The 24,550-nt window shown below is 35.7% G+C and overlaps 1 protein-coding gene and 1 long non-coding RNA gene across 12 annotated transcripts in view; one reads left to right on the top strand and one right to left on the bottom strand.

Annotated features, from left to right (window-relative positions):
• The window catches only part of PTK2 (protein tyrosine kinase 2), a 426,082-nt gene that overhangs the window by 365,717 nt on the left and 35,815 nt on the right, over positions 1-24,550 (bottom strand). For all 11 annotated transcript variants that reach the window (XM_056823019.1, XM_056823011.1, XM_056823017.1 and 8 more), the window contains exon 2: positions 19,733-19,826. The gene's annotated coding sequence lies outside the window, so the exon portion shown is untranslated. The remainder of the gene's footprint in view (positions 1-19,732; positions 19,827-24,550) is intronic.
• Positions 18,560-24,550, top strand: part of LOC103092779 (uncharacterized) — a 30,804-nt gene continuing 24,813 nt past the window's right edge. The window contains exon 1 of the long non-coding RNA XR_001629217.2: positions 18,560-18,751. This is a non-coding gene — a long non-coding RNA (uncharacterized LOC103092779). The remainder of the gene's footprint in view (positions 18,752-24,550) is intronic.

Genomic DNA, 24,550 nt, shown 5'->3' with positions numbered 1-24,550 from the left:
AATAAGAGGTTGAAATAAGTTGCCCAGGATCAAACAGCCCAAGTGCCAAGACTTTAACTTCAAGGGAGAAACTGAATCAAAGACCTTTCTCCACTATTCCAGGCTGCCTCTCATGCATGTAACCTCTGTATAAATGCAAGAAATAAATAGAAGCAGTTTAGAGATATAGGCCACTAGCAATTTTTTTTTTTCTGGAGGGACAGTGGGTGTTAGGAAAAGGCTTCTTGTATTAAGTAGGCTCTTGTAGTGAGGAGGGAATACATTCCAGATACTAACAACTACATAGGAATGGGGTTGGTGATGAAACACTTTTTGTGAAGAACAGAAAGGCCAGTCTGGCTGAAATATATGAGGAGGTAGGGTAATTTATAATAAATGAGTTTATATATAGACTGACAATCAATAGACCCTCTAAGCAGCTAGAAATTGCAGCTGCTTTGAATTAAGCAAATAAACCAATAGTAGTACCCTGATTGGTTTTTAAAACAACAGAAAAGCAATTTTTACCCCATTCCAAGATCTCAATTGAAATTTTATAGACCCAAAGGATTTTTCCAAAGTAGAAAAACACTACTTAATTAAAATTTATACAGATTATGTTTTTTGTCTCCCATCTTTTCCACAACTAGCCTTGGGAGGAAACTCCATGAATAATTTACCTTTTAAAATATTTGTATAGTTACGAGAGGGGGTATTAAGATTTGCCACAAATTAAATTTCTTGATGAAGTTTTACATTATGTTACATAAAATTTTAAAAACCAAAGCTAACACAAGAATTTACTTAAAAAATTTTTAATCTGCATAATTTAATTTATACCAGGTTTTGCTTAAAACTCTGATTTTGGTTTTTATAAAACGCAACTCACTATTCTACCTATGACAGTATTACCAAGTAAAGTCAATGGATTTCTTACCCTGTTTCATATCTTGTGCTTAATATTATAAAGTGAGTTTTAATTTAGGATAGCCCAAATTATTCCAATTAATTCATCCAAATGTTTATGAAGCACACACAATGTTCCTGGCTCTATATGAGATCTTGAGAACTGTAGAGATAAAGAGAAATTGTTCCAGCATTCTAGGAGCTTGAAATCAATTTGAAAGAAAAGATATATACACATATAAAATAAATACATGAAAAATATAGACAAAGTAAATATAATGTAATCTTGAAGAAAAGGGTATGAAACCAGGAAGATCAAGAATGATCTCACCATAGGACAGGATTTCTGAAGGATTCTGTGAAAGGTGAAAGAAGAGTTCTAGACCTGAAAGTTGGCTGATTCAAAGGCATAAAAATAAGAAAGGAATACTGTGAATATTGTGTATGCATATCACTTTGCCTAGAATAGAGAAGAGTTAAAAGGAAGTTATGTGGGATGTGCCTAGAAAGGTGGTGTGGACTTAGATAGCAAAGGGTTTTAGTTGCTAGAGGAGTTTGTGCTTTTATCCTTAAGGAGCTAAAGAGGCTCATGAGTTTCTTGAGCAAGGGAATGACTTGATCAAATCTGTGATTTATAAGCATAACTTTGACAGCTATAAGAGAGGATGGAATGGAAAAGGAAAAAAGAGTGGGGCAAGGAAGCTGATTAAGAAGCTTTTGTAATTGTTCAGGCCACAGATATAAGGACCAGAACCAGGGAAATCACCATGTGAGTGAACAGAAGAGAAAGAATGTGAGACATAGTGGAGATAGAATCATCAGGACTTGGGAAACATGATAGCCTTGACAGAAACTGCTGTTTGCCCTTCATTTTGAAGAGAACCAGTGACATCATAGGATGAAGTCTTGACTTGAGCATGAATTGGATTTAAGTGAAACATAATTGCACTGTCAGTCTCTCTTTCAGAGTTATCAAAGTCCAGTGGCAAGACAAAAGTTGGGGCAATTGTTACGGCCTAGGATACAATGGATGACATTGGCATCTTTGATGTCTGATCAAGTCACAGATACTTGTTTCAGCCACCTTCATGGCCATTGGTACAAACTGTTCTCATTCTTCCATTTTACCAGGAGTAGCATCTTGCTTGGGGTAGTCATTCCTCTAACCCACCAATAGGCTTGAGTCCCATCAGTTACTCTCAACCTGGTTTAACTTGTCCACTACAACTTCTTGGAGCCATAGGTGAGAGTTGGGTGAAAAGTAGACCCCAAAGATGGACAAACAGCCTTGAAAAGAGTTTGAGAAGCCCTTACACCAGAGATACTACCAGTATATCTCATACACCAGAGAAACCTACAAGACATTCAGTTGGAAATGTCCAGTAAATAGTGATATAAGACAGGAGCTTAAAAAGAGGCTAGAGATGAATATATAGAACCTGGGTATCATCTGCATAGTGAAGATAACTTAATCCAAGGGAGCTAAAGAGATCACTGGGAAGGAAAGTACATAAAAAGAAGAAATGAGTCCAGGACAGAGCCTTAAGATACACAAATTGCTAAGTATAGAATATGCATGGTGATTTAGAAAAGGAGATGAAAAAGAATAGCCAGACAAGTAGGAGAAAAATTAAATGTGACAAATAGAGTGTGGAGCTGTGCAAGGCAAAGGAGATAAAAGAAAAAGAAAACAGGTCTGGATCTCAATAGGGTATCTTATACAGGGAACATCAAGTAGGCCAGTGGGTCTCTAGGCTAAAAATAAGTGCCTGTGGAGTTTTAACATTAGCAGCCAAAAGCAAGAAAGGTTGGAACCAGACTGTGAGGGCTTCCCATGCCAGGCAGAGGTAGTAGAAAGCAGGACAACAAACATCCCCCTATAGCTGCTCTAAAAAGATGCAGACACACCAGACAGATTCATGATGGGAAATTTCAAGAAGTCACAGTGAAATAATTTTTCTAGCTCAAGTAGTATGTATATAGGGAGACAGCAAATGGACCCTGGAGTCAATGCCTATCCAGGAGCACCTAGGAGGAGGCAGCTGTGTACCAAGAGAGAAAGAGGTTCCATTCCCATCTCTGGGCACCTCAACAGAGGCAGGCAGCAAATGGAAGTTTTGTCACTGTCTAGTTCCAGGTCACAGATTCTGGATGGAGGGGATAGGAAATGGGATTAGGCTTTGGGCTATATACTGAGAGAGAGGAGTAGTTTCAGAAAGAAACAACAGAAATGAAGCTCATATGATAGGAGCAAAGACATGTCTTCATTCCAGTCTCTAGTTGTCTGTCTTCTAGTATGAAGCCTGCAGAGGAATAATGAAGGCAGGAATCCCAGATCAAAGAGCCTGCAGCTCTGCCACTCTGAACCAAAAGTTTCCTTGGTTAGTATAAACTGAATTCAGCAACAGTCTACTGTTGCTCAGACTCAAAACCAGGTCAGGAACTTTCAAAGCTTATACTAGGGTGATTACATTTAGACTATACTCTAAATTTTACCACTTTGGGAACACTGAAAAGTTACAAGTCCTGAGCCTGAGTTATTCCTAAAATCCTGTAACAATACAATCCTCATATTCCCAAGAAAGCAGCAACAGGACAAACTCAGATATTCCCTACAAGAGTGGTAGAGCCCAGCCCTAACATTAAGTCCAAAGCTAGGCAGTAGGTTGGAAAAATAAACAAACAAAAATAATCCTACCACAAAAATCTATTGAAATGGCAGGGAAGCTCAAAGCAGATCCAGAAGAGAATGATTCCAAAACACAAGCAGAGCCTGGGGAAAGGGGAAAAAAAACAAACCACAGAACAAAAAAACACTGACAAAAAACAACAACAAAAAAAAAAACAAATTCAACTATGATTCTTTGAAGAGATGAAGCAATAATTTTTAAAAGGGCTAAAAACATTTTTAATAAAATGAGAATGCTAGAGAAAAATACTGAAAAAAAGGAGCAGTTAAGAATAAAGACTGAGGAAAGGATTTAACAACTTGGTATAGGAGGTACAAAACCTTGCCCAAGCAAAAAGTCCCTGAAAATTAAAATAGAACAAAATAGAAGACAGTGACTTCATGAAATATTAAGAAATACTGAAACAAAGTCAAAAGACTAAAAAAGAAAAAATTTTGGCCATTTATTACCTCCTAGCAAAAACTACTAACTTGAAAACATTTTGAAGGAAAGAAATTTAAGAATGATTGGACCATCTGAATGTCATGACTTAAATAAGATCCAAGGTATCCTATGTCAAGAAATCTTAAAACTTCATAGATCCCTTAGAACCAGAGGACAAAATAGAAATGGAAATTATCTACCAGTCATCCAAAAGGAAAACTACCAGGAATATAATAGACAAAATCTAGAGCTTCTGGGTCCAAGAAAAAAAAAGGCAGGCAGAAAGAAACAGTCAGTCTCATACATTATTTAGTAGCCACAGCTTTTTTGTAATACATTGTTACCTAACAAAACTGGCTATAATCCTACAAAGGAAAAAAATATATCTTTAATGAAAGAGGACTTCCAAGCATTCCTGATAAAAAAAAATAAACAGATCTGTGTGTGTAGATATTTTTAAATTCAGATAGGAATTAGGAGAAACATAAATAGGTAAATACAGTGATAAAGAATTAAACAAAGATCAAGTATTTATATTCTAATATGGGGGGCTAATATGTGCCTCTACTGAACCCTATAATTTTCAGGGGCCAAAGAGGGATTCTAATTAGACTGAAAGCCTAGAAGTAGTTCTGCTAGGTCTTGACCATCTTAAAATAAGAATGGGTAGGAAGTGAAAGAGGAATATACTTGGAGAAAGTAGAAGAAGAGGCAATAATGTCCATTAGGGAAAATTCTCTCACATAAGTAGACCTCTATACAAACATGAGGAGGATTTAGAGGAAGCAACTGATACTTGAACCTCATTCTCATCTGAACTGGTCAAAGGAAAGAATACATAGTAATCACCTCCCCATCCACCTCTCTCACACACACACACACACACACACACACACACACACACACACACACACACACATAAATACACACACTCAATAAAAAAAGGAAATAGAGAAAGAAAATGGTTAGAGTGGGGATGAGGGAAGAAGGGGGAATTACATAAAAATGAAAGGATCAGTCCAAAGGAAAACTCTAAACATGTACAAAAATATTTATGACTATTTTTGAGATGGCAAAGACAGGGAAATGCCCATGAATTGTGAAATAGGTGAACAAGTTGGAATACAATATTGTACAATGTAAATGTGATGGAATACTATTATGAAAAATGGCATAATAAATGATGGAAAAAAAAACTAGGAAGACTTAAATATAATCAGGGGAACAAAACTAGGAGAACAATCTAATGAAAACAATATGATAAAGACAAACAATTTTCAAAGAATTAAGAACTCTGATCAGTGTAAACACCAACTGTAATTTCAAAGGATTACATGCTAGCCACCTTCTGGTAGAAAAGAGCATGCTGGAGTACAGAAGGAGATCAAGTTTTCTTGGACAAGGCTAATGTAGAAATTTGTTTTACTTGACTATGTGTATGTAAGAGGGATCTTGTGTTCCTTTTGTTCTCCATGGGGCAGGAGGACTAAACTGGGAGGGAGAAATGGAAGTTTTTTTGTTTACTGAAAATAATTATTTGTTTATTGAAAATAATAATTATGATTATGATGACAAAAAAATGCCAAAGAAAGTAAGGATCCACTGCAGTTTTTTGAGGAGAATCATGACATAACGAGGCCTGCATTTTCATAAAATGAAATATAGAGAAGATGTTAGAAGGCAGGGATATCAGTTAGGAGATATATTCATTATTAGGAGAGAAGAATCTGGATGATAATCCAACAAAGAATGAAGTAGCTAGATATTCAGGAGGAGAGCCAAGAAAGATCACTGGCAAGAAAATCCATAGAAGAAAGAATATCCAGAAAGAGAGGATGATTAATGTATATCAAAAAGGATGAAAATTAAGAAAAGGTTTTCAATTGAAAAGATTTTCAATTATGAGATCAGTAGTAACTGAAGAAAAGTTTTGTTGAATAATGAGAACAGAATCTTGTAAGGATGATATTAGAAAATAAGTATTGTTTTATTAGTTTAGAGATAAGTAAAGTGGCTGGCTTGAGAAAAGAACTGGAGTTTGAAGCAGAGCTGAGAGAGCATGTTAATTTCAGATGTGACAGTTATAACCGATTTTTCTTTGTCAATTACTCTCGCAGGCAGTTGGGAATTGCTATCTGGCAATTGACAGAGACATACACTCTCAGAGTCTCTCTCAGCTGGCTGGTCAGGAGGTAACATCTTTGCTTCTCTCTCTCTGTCTGAGGGAAAGATCTGAAGAAGCTCAGTGTTTTCCTTTCCCAACTTGTGAAACACTATTGAATATCTGTTGTGGTTTTATAGATTGTTTAACTCTGAGAAAACCAAGGAAAACCTGGTCTTTGGTTTGGACTCTGAGACTCAGAGTCCTAACTTGATTCTTGTTGAGACTTAACCAGCTAGCCTTTGCTATTTTTTTTTAATTTGAAGGCAAAGTTAAGATTTATAAGTATAATAGTGGTAGTTTTTATTTAGATAGTATAAATTTGGGTTAGTCAGATCAGGGAGAATTAGTGTAGCCTGTGAAACACAGGAGAAGTGGTTCCTTGCGGAACCAGGGAATTTATTTGGGTGGATTTAGAATCCTTTAGAATTAAAAATCCTTTATTTATTCTTATATATTTCAATAAACATTTTATTTTTATAATAAGAGTCTCTTTAGCATCCTTGCGCCTGGTACTGAAAGGAAGTTCACATTTGAGCTTCACTTCATCACTGAGGATACTTTTGATTACCTCTATCAAAAGTATCCAAACAGTTTGGACCTGATTGGTGAGTTGAACAGTTTTGAACAGTTTTCCATCTATATTTTAGGTAGCTCACTATTTTATTTTTTATTTTTACAATTTAGAGAATGAAAAGTGTGCAAAAAAGTAAAAGCAATGAACACAGATGGCTTTTTCTATGGATCTGTTGTGAAAAAGAACAAAGTATTATATTTGGATAAATTTTTTTTAACATTAAGATGACCTGAGCAAGTCTGTATATGCTTATTACAACCTATTCACATCTTTTTATCTTATATGATGCTTATACATGTCCTATCATAAATCTTTCCAAGATCTACCTACTACATTCAGGCTTCCTCAAGTTCTTTTTACATTTCATGAACACCAATATAAGATTCATACTAATCATCTACTATCTACAAATTCTCATTGGTAATCTACTATGATTTTACTTACACCTATCATACATTTCTTCATTACCCATTAGATCACCAAAAATGTATTTCCTCAGAGAATCCTATGATTCCCATTCATTCAGATTCATCAGAAGAATTTCTGGGGAGAGGAATGAGAATCTGGGACCTCATCTGGCATAGTGAATAATGCCAAATGTGTAAACTCCCTTAGCCAATGCAGATTAGCCACTAGTCTATAAAAGTCTTAGATGGTTTCCAGGAGCAGTCAATTGATATGTTCACAATGTGTGATCTTGGAGTTAGGAAGACCAGGATTCAAAAGCTACATCTGACATATAATATCACTCATGCTGCCTCTCTATGAGAAATTCATATTTTGTTTTGTTTTTAAGCAAATGTGATGGGTTAATTAATGGACCAGCTCAAGATAACTGAAAGTACGGAGGCAGTTCTGTAATGCAATCTAGTTTTCTTCTTAATTGATAGGAATAACAGACCTCAGAGGGAAGACCCTAATGTCGTGGGGGAAAGGAGACAATCAGGAAAAGCCTCCTGACTTACTATCTATCACCTAACCAGACAAAGGAGGGTAGAACATAAGACACCAAGAGTCTGGCATAAATAAAAGTCAGATTAAACAGGGTAACAGACAGAAACAATTAGTAAAGGGATTTTAAAAGGAGGCTAGAATGAGGGGGGAAATGTTTAAGAAAGGGTAAAAAAAACCTATAATCAAGGTAGGAGTTGAACACATTCTTTCTCAATATCTTCTTTTGAGAGGTTAAGAAGTAGGAGTTTAAGAGGACAGGATAGAGGTAAAAATGACATTAAGAATGCTGACTATAAACATAAATAGGATGTGGTCACTTATAAAATAGAAGAGGATTAGTAAAATGGATTAGAAAGTAGAATCCCACCATGTCATTTCTAGTAAACACATTTGAAACAAAGATCTACACAGGAAAAAAAGGGGGCTGGAGAAGAATGTATTATGTTTCAAATGAACTCAAAAAGAAAAAACAAAAAACTGAGACAGCAATCATTTCCCACAAGGTATATTTAAAATAAATATGATTAAAAGATAAAAATGCAAACTACTTAACTAATGGAAACCACGGCTTAAGGACACCAGAGTCAAAGAATTTATAACAACTTAATATAGATCAGATAACATTTAAGTACAACTATTATAGGATTCTTTCCCCCCATAATATGTACTAACTTCATTCCTCCCTTTTGATATTCATCACCACATGAAAGCTTTTCCTATAGCAAACTTGTACTAATTGCACCTTATAGATATATATATGATGAATTCAATATATATGTATATATTTATACACGTATATATCTTTCAATTCAATTCAGCTAGTGTTAACTAAAATCTATGTACCTAACACACTGGGAAAATACAAGAGAAGTACTGACAAACTCTACAAGTAACGAAGTTAAATATCCTGGACAAGTGAATGACCCTTTGTACACCATCTCTACCTCCCTCTATATCCCAAAGTCACTCATATCACAGCCGGGTTGGCTGAATAACCAAACTGTCCAAAATCAATTTTACCACCTGATAACAAGAACAAAGAAATAACCAGTAAAATATTTTTTAACATTTCCTTAGTTCTCCTTGGTTTATATCAGATAGGAATTTCTTGTTCTTTCCTGCCCCTGTGCTCTTCACTGTGATCAGCTAATATTCCCTCTTCAGATGAGTAAATCTCCTTCATACTTTTATGGGTACCATCTTCTCTATTTCCCTTGTTCCTCTTATCTTTACCTAGCCCAAGGCTCAGATCTTTTTTTTTTTATCTCTATCCCATTTGTGTGCCAAAGCACTTTAATAAAAGAATGAATCTGTCTAGATTTTCTTAGAAACGAAATTTAAGAAAAATGTTTCAAAAAGACCACACACTCAACCAAAAGCCCTGAAAGGGCTGAATTCATTGAAACCCTTACCCAAGGTCCCTGAGGTTCAATGAGTTGGAAAAAGTAACAAGATAAGTATCAAATTTCCAAATGAGCCCAGGATGACTTTCTGAGATACTATATTGTGACAGAAAACAATTGTGAAAGGATTAAGAAACAAGATCCACACAATAATCTATTAACTCCAGAAAAGTGATGCTGCAATGCTTTCAACAGGCACTAGGTGGCAAAATGGATAGTGCCAGGCCTGGAGTCAGAAAGAATCAATCAAATTCCACTGCAGACACAAATTAGCTGTGTGACCCTGGGCAAGGCACTTCACCCCATTTGTCTGTTTCCTCATATGTAAAATGAGCTGGAGAAAGAAATGGCAAACCACTCTAGTATCTCTATCAAAAAACAAACAAACAAAACCCAAAAGAAGTCACAGAGAGTTGCAAAAGTAAAAAAAAAATGAACAACAAAAAAAGTTTCTGATCTGTAAAGGTATAAGGGTCATGACATCTTCCAAAGTAGTCCATGTGTGGAAGTGTTTTGCAAAAGTTTATTTTGCACTTCCACCCAGATTAGGGAGAGCTTTTAATTGGGGGTAGGAATATAAAAGGGAAATAAAAGTTATACTTTAAAAAGTAAAAATGAACATCAATGCATTTTAAAAATTAACAGAAGAGAATAAGACAAAGAAGCAGGGCAGTGTTAGAACTATAATGCTCAATTTCAAATATAAAAGGTGTCCCAAAAATCTCAGTACAGTTGTAAGTTTCAACAACATAAAACTGCATTTTTGGAATTTTTGGAATATTCTGTACTTTTATAAAGTCGTAGAAAGAAAACTCTTGATTTAATATGAAGTCTTCTTTCTGATCCTTTTATAGAGAAATATTCATGCTTAAATTTGTCAACTTTATAATTATAAAGACTATTAAATTATCAGATGGGATGAAGTAAACTATTTTACAACAGTTTATAGATGGGTCAAATTTAATATATGAATTTATAAATATAAATGTTAAGAGATCATATGAAAATATGAAATCACAATTTTGGTGGAGCCCAAATTCAGTGAGTGAAAGCATGGCAGCAAAAAAAAAAGGATAATATTATTACTAGAAGCATAAAGGAGAAAAAGATAGCTGGCTTCCAAATAAGAAAGACTAAGGTTCAAACACATTTCTGATACACACTAGTTGGGGAACCCCAAACAAGTAAGTAACTATATAAAAATTTATAGCTCTTTTTGAGGTGGCAAAGAATGGGAATCAGAGGAAATGCTCATAAATTGAGGAATGGCTGAAAAAATTAGGGTATAGAAATGTGACTGAATATTCCCATAGGCCCAAATAGCATATCTATGCAAGTGATTTCCAGAACAATATATCAATTCATCACCAAGTAATCAACCTTCTCTGCAGTTAGTTAGTTTGATCCCTGGAAAATAGACTGCCTCAGTCTTTGGGGGGGATGTACCATACGCATCTAAATCAATATATCCAAAACAATTTCTTATCTTTCCCCATCATAAGAACCCATGTTCTAATTTCCCTATATCTGTTGAGGACACCAGCATTCTACCAGACACATAAGTTCTTAAAATTTGAAGTCATCTCAATTCTTTATTCTCTCTTATTCTCCCATTTGCAATCAGTTGCCACTGTCTATACACAATATCTTCCATCAATCTCATACACTTCTCTCCACACATAGAGCTACCACCATATTTCAGATCATTATCATAGGATCATGCATAGATTTAGAGATAAATGAGTATAGACTGGAAGTGAACCAGTGAAGAGAAATCCAAGCTCCTGATTCACAGGAAGGAAAGCCAAATAAAATGGCCTGCTGTTCATCTCCTATCTCTGTGCCTTACAAAAGTGACACATACTACCACCTCCAAACCTGGAGTGCTCTCTCTCTTCTCACTTTCTCTTATTAGAATCCCTAGCTTTCTTTAAGGTTTAGTTAAGGCTGTCAGCTCCTCTATAAGCCCTTTCATGATCTTAGAACTCACCAAATCTAAGCATTCTCTCTGGCAGAAATAACAACAACTATAAAACTATGGCTTGGGCACTGTGTATTGGAAAATGCAGTTGATATTTTTAAAAATCACTAAAAACTTAAGATAAATAAGCCTATGATATTCTACCCAATGAATTTACTTATTTATATACATACACATACCCTTTTCCCTCATTCATAAAAGGACTGCTTAAAGTTTGCCTTTATATGTGTGTGTGTGTGTGTGTGTGTGTGTGTGTGTGTGTATATCACAAACATGCAGCATCTGCTTACTAAATAGTTGGTGAACTTAATTTAAATTACTCTAATCTCTTAACTAAAAAAAAAATACTTAAAAAAAAACCCCTTACCTTCCACCTTAGAATCAGTACTATGTTTTGGTTCTAAGGCAGAAGAATGGTAAGGGTTAGGCAATGGGGGTTAAGTGACTTGCCCAGAGTCACATAGCTAGGAAGTGTCTGAGGCCAGATTTGAACCTGGGACCTCCTGTCTCTAAATACACTGAGCTACCCAGCTGCTCCCAAAACTATATTTTAATCCCAGAAAACAAGCATAATTCAGAGTTTAAAAAGTAAGAAATGATAGGACACTAGGAAATATTACTCTTTCATTTCTTTTCATTTCATTCTTTACCTTTTTTTTCCCTTTCAGTTAAACTAGTAGAAATTCAGGTGACTTAGGTAAAAAGGAGATTGTACCTCCTTTCATTTCCTTAAATCTGACATAACTACAGGAGCAACAAGGAGAAAATGCAAAAAAAATATTCCCCATGGAAAACAAATACATTGACACATTGTTAATAGGTCTAAGAACTGGGCCAGGCCTGTTAGAAAACAATTTAGAATCATGCCCATAAAGTTATTACACTGTGCATACCCTTTGACCCAAAGATAATACTAGAAGCCCTATGCTCCAAAGAGGTGAAAGAAAGTTTTTTTTTTTATATGTAAAAACATTTTTCATGGTGGCAAAGAACTAGAAATTAAAGGTATGCTATCAAATGAAAAACAGCTAAATAAGTTGTGGTATATAAATGATATTAAATTGTATGAACTGATACAGAGCAAAGTAAGAAAAACCAAGAGAAAATTATACAGTGATAATTACTGTAAAGATAAATAATTTTGAAAGCATTAGGAGTTTTGATTAACAGTGATGAACCATAATGCCAGAAGACTTGTGATGGCAGGTGGAAGAGAGAAGGTAGGTAGCTACTGATTTTAATCTTTTTTTTAAGTCCCATGTAGGTCACTGGACAGATTACTTGGTTGTTCTCCAAATATCATAAAATTAAATATTCTCAGCCTGTTTCTGAAGAAAAGTCATAAAGAACTATCATGAAAGTCTATTCAGTCTTTTCTTAATGTGAACCAAGAACACCGATGACTCAGTTCCATTATGATTTGTCACTTGATAAGAACTGTTATTTTTTTCATGAGGAGATCTCCCAGGTTTTCATAACCTAAGATGCTATAACTTGACTATACAGTATTAAAAGAACTACAAAAATGAGTGCTAGCAATTCAGTAGGTGGCACTGTTTCCTTTCACAGAAAATCCTATCTATCTTTCTCAAGTGCCTTTCTAGCACTGCTGTTCTAAGTGGAAGAATACTTCAAGGATAAGAAATTTCATTAAAATATAGCTATTTCTCCACACCTCACTAGACTTCTTTCATGAGTTGCTACTACTAAAAGAAAAAAAGTCATCACTAGTTGGGGAGAGGAGACCTTTTTCTTGACTGCTGACAAGGGAAGGCTGCATTTCCTCCAGAAGCAGTGTTTCCACAAGGCTGGGGTCTCCACAAACACCGAGTTCCTAGATGATAATTTCTCCAGCTTCCAAATTTAGTCAATCAAACCTATGACTATCATTTTATATATAGTTTTTGGTCATAAATTTTTCCAAACTTAGCAAGGTAGGTCCACAGATGATGATAATAGTAATCTATTGGTTTAACTTTAAAGAAGATGGTCAGTTTTATACCACTTTAAGTCATCAGAGAATTTACTAGGAAAAAAAATCACAGAATCTTAAAATCATGGCATTTTAGCATTAGATGGAACTTTTGAGATCATCTAATTCTGTCAATAAGTGTTGAATGAAATAATTATACACCACCATCCACTAAATTCTGAGAAATCGACAAGAAGCAATGCAGCTGCACAGAAAGAATTTGGCCTGGGATGTTTTAGATACCTCCAAATTATGGCTCTCAAACCAGTTTATATGTCTTTTTAAATGTCTTGATGATCTCTGACTTAGGAAAATAATCTTTTCAGTATGCAGCTTAAAAAAGAAGTGCCATTCTAATTCAACTCAAACATTAAGAGCCTATTTCTATGTAAGGTACTTTAATAAATCTTGACTGATTCCCCCCTAACCCTTTTTGGTCTGGTCCTATGACTGTGCAATGACATAGCTGCCTAGGAAGAAATTGCTTTTAAAGTATTTAGCCAATGTTCTGCCTGGCAACAATGAAAAAGCTAGATCATCAGAAATGGCATCTGAAATCAGTTCTTCCTGACTGCTAGGTTGGCACTCTATCAGATAGATTGTTGTTCACTAGTACAACTATTATTCCAGAAAGTAGTAGGTAGTGTGGTATACTGGACAGAGTGCTGAGTAGAAGTTCTGGCATTGCAGATCTCAACTTAATATAAGGAAGAACCTCCTAGGAATAATAACTACACAAAGACAACAATTCATATCAAGAACCACTTATTAAGCATGCATGATATGCCAAGCACTGGGCTAACCTGCAGATACAAAAAAAAAAACCAACAAAAAAAAGCCTGGCAAATGATAGTCCCTGCTTACAAGGAATTCATCATCTAATGGGGAAGACAATAAGCAAACAGCTATGCTAGTTTATGCTAGTTTATGCTAGCATGCTAGTTTAATAAAAATTTTATTTGTACATAGTTGTTTGCTGAAAATTTCCAAGAAGCCATTAGCTTTACAGGGTTAAATGTCCACACACAGCATTTCACAATGAAATGGCTCATTTTTGTTTCCTATCACTCCACTGATAAGGTTACTACATATGGCATACATAATAACAATCTTGTGCAAAGAGAAAAATGACAAAAGAGAAAATGGTTTGGGATAGTGATCGCATCTCTTTAGGGAGATGAAACTCTGTCATACACAGGATGCTTTTAGTTTTATGACTAGATAAATAAAAGAAAGAAATCATCAGTCTTTAATACTTCCCCTCTCTTTATAGCCTTTGGTAAAGGATTCTTACAGAAGGTGGGATTTTAGCTGAGACCTGTAAGATGCCAAGGAAACCAAGAAAGTGATAAAGAGAATGAAAAGAATTCCAGTCATGGGATAGAGCCTGTGAAAATGAATAGCTGGCAGATGGAATGCCATGTGTAAGGAATAGCAAGAAGAACAGTGTTGCTGGATTATAAAGTACATGGAAGGAGATATAAGACTGGAAAGATTGAAAGGAAACAGGCTACAAAGGGATTTAAAAACCAAACAGGATTTTCTCTTTGATCCTGGAGCCACAGAGTTAACCGAATAGAGTGGGTTCATGATCAGACTTGTACTTTTGGAAAATCTATTTAACAACAGAGTAGAGGATGAACTCAAGTAGGAAAAAGACTTGAGCCAGGGAGACCAGAAGGTTATTGTAATAGCCCAGGTTTATCTAAGAGATATTACAAAGACAGAAATAACAGGTTTTGGTAAATGACTCTATATATATGGGATAAGAGAATGAAGAAACAAGGATAACACCTAGTCCATGGACCTTGGTAACCAAGAGGACAGTTATTTAGGGGACCTTGATCACAAGGACAGTCTAAGCTCTGGTTCCCCCTGGGGTCAGGGTGAGAGTCAGCAATTAAGGTAAGTAAGTGAATGTCCCCTGGGTGGCCCTAGAGAAGGAGGAAGAGGCAGAAGAATGTCACTACACTGGCATGATGTGTGAAAGCTAGTGGGCTGGGAAAGGCTTTCGAAATCCAAGTAGTGAGAACTCTGGGCTGTGTCTCTTCATTTTCACAATTGAAATATGAGAGCCTCACTGCTGCTGTGGTGGATGTAGGGTTTTAGCTATCCAAATGGAGAATTGATTCTATTCAGGCTAACCTTTCCTTAAGGGAAATATCTATATCTCCTCCCTCTCTCATCTCTCATTTTCTCTTTGTATTAATAAAAGCTTATAACTCTGGCCAGACCCCTTTTTATTCTTAACAGTGGTATCCTCAACAATAATAAGGAAGTTTGGAAAAGAGAAGGATTTTAGAGGAAAGAGAATCAGTTTCATTTGGAGATAGTGAATTTAATATGTATACAGGTTATCCTGTTCAAAATATCTAATAGGTAGGTGGAGATATGAGAATGAAGGTCAGGAGAAAGGTTAGGGCTGGGTTAGCAAATTTGAGAATCCTCTGCATAGAAATAATTATTGAATCCTTGGGGGCAGATGAAATCATCAAGTGAAATAGTAAAAAGGGAGAAAAGGATCCAGTGAAGAGCTTTAGGGGACAGCCATGGTTAGTTCACATGACACAGATGAAAATCTTGCAAAAGAGGCCAAGAAGGAGCAATGGCCATTAGATCTGACAATTAAGAAATCATCAGTAACTGTGGAAAGAGCAGTTTGAGAGGAATGATCAGGTAAGAAGTCAGAATACAGTTAAGAAGAGAGTGAGAGGAAAGGAAGTAAAGGTAATCAATAAAGATGGCCTTATCTCAAAGAATTTAGCTATAAAAGGCAGAACCATATAGCTAGTAGGATATAGGACCAGAACTAGTGGTCCAACAAGATCAAGTGGAGATTTTTTTGTGGATGTGGAAAATGTGGGCATGTTTGTATGGAGCAGGAGAGCAGCCAGTAGAAAGGTAAAGTTTAAAGATTAGTGAAAGTAGAAATGACAGAGGTAACAATCTTTTGGAGAAGATAGATGGAGTGGGATCATTTGTGCATATATTTTGTCTTGGCAAGAAGAATGGCATTCTCTTTATGGGAGAGAGAAGTAAAGAAGGATATGAGAAGGAAAAGGCAGTTGAATGGTGTGAAATGAGAGGAAGGAGCACTCCATGAATGGCTTCATTTTGTTCAGTAAAATATGAGGGTAAGTTCTCAGATGAAAGGACAGAGGAAGGAGAGTCATGGGTGATTTGAGGAAAAATGAAAAGATTTGGAACAGCCACTGTGGGAAGTGAGAAGGAGAAGGCTTAGAGAAAAAAATTAAGGAGGTATAAAAGGATAGCTTTGCCATACTGAGGGCCCAATTAAGATACTGTAACATAAATTTGTACTGGACTAAATCAATATGGTTTTGTAATTTTCTCTTGCTCCATTCTGTAGCACATGAATAGTAGTGAAGGAGACAGATGGTGCTCTCAAATAGGAGGGTTTTATTTTATAAGTGAGGTTCCTATTAGCAGAAATTATAAAGGCCTGTATGAATGATTATATCTTTGAGCTGTTGTTCAAGGAAAGCTAGTAGTTGTGACTCTGGATCTACCTTCCTTCTCTGAAGCTATAGAGAATGTCTTCTCACTTCTCAACAATGATATTCATTCAAGCATTTGAAAATTCAATAACAAATTCAACAAATATTTAGCATATACTGAGGCACTATGTTAGGTGATAGGGATATAGATACAAAAACTAATCATCCTCTGTCATCTAAGAATTTACATTTTATTCAGGACAGAGAATATAAAATGAATACAGTAGGGCCTCCATATCTACTGATTCTGTATCCACTGTATCAGTTACCCAGTTTGGAGGAGTGGATAAAATGGTAGAAGAAGAAACACTCTCAACTCACCCAAACCCATCTCTAAACATCCAAATGGTGATGGCCTGGAATGCAGTAGATGACATTTTCATCTCTGATGTCTAACCAATCTCTGAGAGCTCAACTTTTTCAACCTGCTTCAACTACTTTCATGGTCATTGGAACCATAAAGGTGAATGAGCAGTCCTGAAAAGGACCCTCACACCACAGATGGGACCTCTTCCTTGAATACCCATACACCCTGAGAAAATATAGTATCATATAATAATATAGAATGTACTTTCTTATATTAATGTGTTTACTATTATATTACTGTACTTAAATTACTAATTAAACTTTATCATGTGTATGTATGTACAAGAAAATCACATAATATATAGTTAGTAGGCATCTGCTACTATATTCACAGTTTCAGACATCTGTGGTAGTAGTAGTAGTAGTAGTAGTAGTAGTCTCTCGGTAACTGAGGATGACGATTGGCTTTGTGTATTTTTGTGCACAAAGACACCTGTGCATAAAGATTTAAGTGGAAAAGTCGATGCACAGAGACAGTCCCACTCTCTTGGTGTTGGAAGCCTGGGTCCAGTGGCACAAAAAGTCGTTACACCTGGAGACTTCCTCAGCTGCATTGGGTGGCCGTGTTGTCTTTTGTGCTCCATCACGCCCTAAGCACTCCACAGTGCCTTGCTGCGTCGCCATCTCAGCCGTTGAACCTTCTTGTTGGTTTCTTCCGCCTGTTCGGCCAAAGCAGTCTTCACATGCTGGGTGAGCAAAGTCTTAGTTCCCCAGGGGTCTACGACCTGATGGCTACCCTCACAAGGTTTAGCTGCCCTGTCGAAGCCGTTGCCCGGGGTGTGGCCGCTGCCGCATGCTAGCAGCTACTGGGAGCCAACAAGTGAGAGCTGGGTGTCAGGTGAGGGTCAGAGGCTGGAGAGCTGCCCTAGGAGGGCACAACAAGCCTTCCATACCAAAGATATTACTCCTCCCTAAGCACCCCATACACCCATACTACCACATCTGTGGTAGTTCTTGGACTATAACCCCTGAAGACACTGAGGCCCTACTGTACAAGTAAATACAAAGTACATATAAAATATACAAATAATTTCAAGAGAAAAAGGATGCTAAAAATACAGGGAAACATGAAAAGGACCCCCCTACAGAAGATGATACTAGTTATGCTTAGAAAGGAGTTAAGAAGTAGAGGCAGGGCAGAAATACATTCTAGATGTGGGGACCACTTGTACAAAATCACAAAGGTAGAAGACAGAATATCAAGCACAAGGAATAGCTGAAAGGCCCCAGGTCTAGATTTAAGAGACTATGAAGGAAAATTAAATGAAGTAGGTAGGCTAAATGACAGTATAATTAGATAGAAAAATCAAAGTCAAAGAGCAATTTTTTTAATGGTTCTATGTTAACATATTAGTATAAATCCAGTGAAATGACCCAGGGTTCTGTGCTAGAAACTATAATATTAAATATTTTTATCATTACTTGAATAAATGTACACATAGCACATTTATCAAATATGTAGCATTCAGGGTTAGCACTTCAGAATTATCCTCAAATCCTTACTGTCCTTCACCCTTCCAACCCCCATAGACCAAGTCAAATTGCCACAATGTCACAATTGCTCTCTGTTCTCTAATCACAAGGTTCAGATCTTCATCACCTCTCACCTAACCTATAGCAATAGCCTACAAACAGAACTCAGTATATACTTCTTTCTAGTCTCTCCCCTCTCCATTCTAACCTCCACACAAATGGCCTTCTAACCTCCACACAAATGGCCAAAAAACCACAAACAACAAAAACTTCCTAAATCACAGGATTCATTCCATGCCGTTCCCTTTTTTCGGAAACAATAACTTCAATACAATCCAGCTTGTCAGAGTAAGTGTAAAATATTTAACAGGGTATTTAAATACCTGCCTGCCCTAGTGAATTGGCTTATTCCAATACCACAAATCACAAATGTATTAAGTTATTTTTATGCCACTAGTATGTTATTGGGGTGTATTTAAGGGTTACTTATAGACGGTAATAGATTAGTAATATTTGAAACTGTACATATATCAAGGTGGCAAGGAAACTGGTGTCAGCTCATCCAAGCATAGCTTTAAACAGTATGCCATAGCTATAGAATTCTAGGAAGGAGTAGGAGTTAGCTCCTCATACAGTGACTTGAAATGGACTAGCCTCTTTTAAGTGAGAGTAGACATATGACTCAAAAAGAAGAGGGACACGATGATAAGCTAAATGGTTAGACAGAAGAAATTGTGACTGTAAACTACAGGTCTGTCTTCGTAGGCTCCTGTGATGGAAGGGACAGAAGCTCAATCTACACAGCTGAACAGATCAGCAGCTCTACTTTTAAATAAAAATATTTATTAGACACCAAAGCTAAGTGTCTTAAAAATATATACATCTGATTTAGCAAAGCATTTGACAGATTCATGATACTTACAGACAAGGCAAAATAGCATAAACTAGTTAGTGGTATATATAGATGCAATCATACATAGTAGAACAACTATACCCAAAGAGTATCAATAAACTGATTGATGTCAACCTGAATGGAGATCTCTAGTGAAGTACTAACAGGGTTTTTGTCTTGGCTCTATCAGAGACAGCATATTTATCAGTGACTTCATAAACACATTTAAGTCACCATATTTGAATCAAGGAGCTCTCAATTAAGGATATTTTATTAATGTCTAAAGTAGGTATTATTATTGTTAGCAACATAAGATTATTTGCCTTTTAAGATTTAAGTCCTATGAAATGTGCTTTTTCAATTGTTTTGATATTACCATATCCCTAAGAGGAACAGAAAATGATTAAAAAATCTGTATAAGGAATAAGTATACTCACAGAAGGAAAGTCACAGGATCACTATGTTGGAAGGAAAACTGATAAGAAAATCTCCTAGTTTCCTTTTTTCTTTTCCATAGTAGTCTGTAAGAACCTGCCAAGAAAAGAGTACATGCATATTAATATAACCTTTTAAAATAATTTGAAAAATTAAATATTAAAATATTAAATAGCTCTAACATATTTAACACCTATCTTAAACTTAGTCAACATTAATTATTTGATAGATTCAGCATATACACTTTGCACTGGTAAAAGGCATTGTAGTGAAGAATAACAGAAAAAAATCTTTGACTTCAAATGGCTTGCAATCTTGTTGGAAGTATACATACATACATGGATCAATTAAAGATAACCCTTAAACAACAAATCAAAAAAAGTAAACTAAAGCAACAGAATAGTACACAGCACTCAAGGTGGCAAGTAAAGAAGTAAATAGGTAAGCTTCCATAGAATGCTTCCTAAAAAAAGAAAACCTAGAAAATGCATGTTAAGGTGAAAGATGTGCATAGATAGAAAGAGGAACCAACACATAAAAGCAGAGAAACAAAAGCAAGTCATCTGTGGAAGACACTAAACAAATTAGATAAATTCATAGATCAAGTTGTTTACTTTGAAGAGTAAGAGCAGAAAGGTGTTGGCTGAGTAAAGGCCTTAAAAAAATAATAATAATAATTCTGGGAGACACTGCCAGCTTATGTGATCAAGAAAAAGAAATCAGTAGAAACAAAATAGTCAAAAAGATAAAATGAAAATGAAGAGAGCACAACTGAGAAAAGATTATTTTATCCAAAATCATACCCAAAGCAAAATATGTACTTAAGAAATGTCAAGTCTCATCCAATTCCATCCAAAGTATTATGTTCAGTTCTGAACACAGCTTAAGACGTGTGTTAAATACCCAGAAAGTATCACATCTTCATATTCATTTCTTTTTTTAAAGAATTTTATTTTTATTAATGCTTTTCATTTTTACATCCCATTTACTCTCCCATCCCCCTGCTTCTGCTACTTAATGAGACATCCCTTGTAACAAAGATTTTTAAAAGGTAGAGTGATGAATAATTGTTAATAGAATAGGTGAATAGCAAAACAATGAACATATCAACTGTGTAAAACAACATATGCAATTCTATACTCATAGACCACTAGCATCTCTACTTTATAAATTTCCAGCTAATTTTTTTTAACCAATATTTTCAGTACTCAGGATAAGGTTAGATACTGCTAAAGAAGAGGAGGCTATGATAAAATTATCTAATAACTATCCTTTCCCATACCCAATATCCTCACCATCTCAACTAAATTTCAGAGGTAATAATGAATCATGTTTGGTCATAAAACTAAATGAGAAATCCTGCCTGTGGCACTTGAGTCCACTGTAGTTTTCAAGTATGTCAAACTTATGACAAATATGTTTCTTTAAGTAAAGAATGTGTCCTCTCATAGGCCTTAAAGGACAGATGAAAAAGCAAGCGAGCCTATTGCCTTGTATTTATCATCAATGAATTAAGTAAATGAAGAGAAATACCAAACAAAACAACATAACTTGGTATTTTAAATATTTTAACTGATCTAGCTGGAAAATGCCCTGAACTTGTAAGTAAGTAAAGAAATCAAACACTACATCAATTATATATTTTTTTCCTTGCAAAGTTTAGCAAATGCTAATCACTTACCACCAGGTAGAGCTAAAAAAATCACGTAAGTTAGCCAACACCTAATCTCCTTGGTCAAGTAGTCAAAGGCAACTGCTTTAAAATTTTAAATGTATTTGCAATATTTTATTATTTTAAATTTTATTTATTTTAAGAGCATCTTCCCATGGTTACATGATTCATAGTCCTTCCTCCCTCTCCTCCCTCCCCCACCCCATAACCAATGAGCAAATTCAACTGGGTTTCACATATTTGCAATCATTTATGGAGAAAGACAGTGCAAGACTATAATAACAGCTTACAAGACATGAAGCAAAGGAAGAAAAAATATATTTAAAAGAAAACTTGGTGAGTGACCCAACTAAAGCAAAGTTATACTGAGGGTTTTTAAGAGGAAATTAAGCCAACAAGGAAGAGGCAAAAAAAAATGTAAATGACCTATTAGGATTTGTATAACAAACATTTAGACTAACAGTCCCAATCTCAGATATGCTGTGTGATCCAATAGAAATGGCACTGAAAAGATGCACCAGACTAAATATACAGAGATCTGTGCTGGAAACGACAATTTTGAGTATGCCAAAGGACTGATCTCAGGATACCTAAAAGAAAGGAAGATAACAAACGTGTAGGGGGGAAAATCTCCTTAGATTTAATTACTTATTTAAAAAAATGTACCTTAAAGAATATCAATGACTACAAAAAGCATTTACTTGCTTCCCCACTTACATAAAATTTTTAGTAAAATGGTCTACAAATGCATCACTTGATGAAGTTATAAGGAAATAAAGGCAGAATTTCACAAACTATACTCCAAAGTAAATGACATCTTTACAATCACACAATTGAATGAAAAATGCAAAAAATATAAGGACCTAGTGTTTACGGTTTGTTCCATTTTGTCTTTGCACCCCAGCATCAAGCATAGTTCCTAACACAAAAATTAGCACTTAAATGATAGAGCATTGGGCTTAATTTACTAAGACAAAATTCAATGGGGATAAATTAAGTCTTTACACTGTAGAATAAGTTAAAAATCAATTTCACAAGCAGAAGAATGAAGAGGCATGGGCCTCAGTAGTTCTGAAAAAGATCTGGGGATTTTAACAGACTGCAAGCTCCACGCCATAGGACAATTGAAGAAGACACGGATCTGAAGACATGACAAGCCTTTTTTCCAATTTTGAATAAGAATGCTTCCCTTTTTTTTTTGTTTTTAAAGACTTTATTCATTCAACCCCTATACTCCATTTCCCTCAAACTCCCCCCAAAATCTGTCTCAGCCTTCTTTGTTGACTATTCCTGATTTATCTTATATACAGTTTGATTGTACATATAGCTGTTTGCATATTGTCTTCTCCATGAGACTGTGAGCTCTTTGAGGGCAGGAGCTGTCATTTGCCTTTCTGTGTATCCCCAACACTTTGTACAGTATCTGCCACATAGTAGAGGCGTACTAAATGTTCACTGACTGACAGACCTGCATACATCCTATGTATTCAACTAATTTTCTTGACATCTGCTTGTTTCTTGCCTTTGCATAAGTTTTTTTCTTTTCCTGTCTACACAAAGTTCTTATCTTCAAAATCCAATTTTATTTCATTCAAGAAACATCACGCTAAAACCAGCTTTATATTATTCAGTCCTTTACCTCTCCCTGAGTAATGATCATTTTAAACCGCTTTCAAGTCACTTAACCTCCCTTGGCATAAAGTTTCACCTGTAAAATTAAGATCAACAACTATCTAGTCTCTGAAATCCCTTCAAGCTTTATATCTATGATCCTACATTTTTCTAAATCGATTGTAACTTCTTTGACGGAAAAGTATAGATACCCTGCAAGATTTTTGATCCAACAACATCCCAGCTTCTAGCTTTGCTATGCTCCCTTACTTGCACCAAAAGTAACACATTTAACATCTTGAATTCACTAGGAAAAGTGCAGAATGAATCTTAGACAATTATAGAAAGGCTTCACACACAGAAAATAAGAATGGTTTATAAGAGCTCTACAAATAAAGATTCTATGCCTAATCCCCATGTTAATGCTGAGAAGCTCAGAAAACATTAAGTTGAGAATCTGAGTTAGCACTGTATTATAACTCTATTATAATAGAGTTAACTAGGCACAGGAGCAAAAATCAAAAGACTTTCTGAAATAAAAGACATAAAAAGCAAGTAGGCTATGTGGCTGATAAAATTTGCAACTACTGCCACCATTCAAACTGTTGAATCCATGATCTAATTGAGTATTAAACACCAAAGAAGTATTAAACACTGAAACATTTGTAGGAGTCAGGTGTAACTAAAGCTCCCAAGTTCAGAGTCCTCTACCCAAAACTCAAGGGCTGAACCAAGGCTCTATTATCTAAGTGGTACAGTGACCAGAGGGGATGTGGCAAAATTGGGACACTAATACATTGCTAACAGAGTTGTGAATTGATCCAGCCATTCTGGAAGGCAATTTGGAATTATGCCCAAAGAGCTTTAAATGACTGTCTGCCCTTTGATCCAGCCAGACCACTTCTGGGTTTGTATCCCAAAGAGATAATAAGGAAAAATATGTGTACAAAAATATTCATAGCCATGCTCTTTGTGGTGGCAAAAAATTGGAAAATGATGGGATGTTCTTCGATTGGGGAATGGCTAAACAAATTGTGGTATCTGTTGGTGATGGAATACTATTGTGCTCAAAGGAATAATGAACTGGGGGAATTCCATGTAAACCGGAACGACCTCCAGAAATTGAAGCAGAATGAAAGGAGCAGAACCAGGAGAACGTTGTACACAGAGGCTGATACATGGTGGCACAATCTAATGTAATGAACTTCCCTACTAGCAGCAATGCAATGATCCAGGACAATTCTGAGGGACTTATGAGAAAGAACGCCATCCACATCAAGAGAAAGAACTGTGGGAGCAGAAACAGAGAAGAAAGACATTTCCTTGATCACATGGTTCATGATTGGGGTTGTAAATGATCACTCTACTGCAAATATTAATAATATGGATATAGGTCTTGATCAATGATACTTGTAAAACCCAGTTGAATTGCATGTTGGCTACAGGAGGGGGAAGGAGGCGGGAAAGGAAGAATATAAATCACCTAACTATGGGAAAATACTCTTAATTAATTTAAATTTTTTTAATTAAAAAGTGG

This window comes from Monodelphis domestica, chromosome 3 (assembly GCF_027887165.1).
Source record: "Monodelphis domestica isolate mMonDom1 chromosome 3, mMonDom1.pri, whole genome shotgun sequence".
Classification (NCBI taxonomy): domain Eukaryota; kingdom Metazoa; phylum Chordata; class Mammalia; order Didelphimorphia; family Didelphidae; genus Monodelphis; species Monodelphis domestica.
This window is presented reverse-complemented; position numbering and strand designations above follow the sequence as displayed.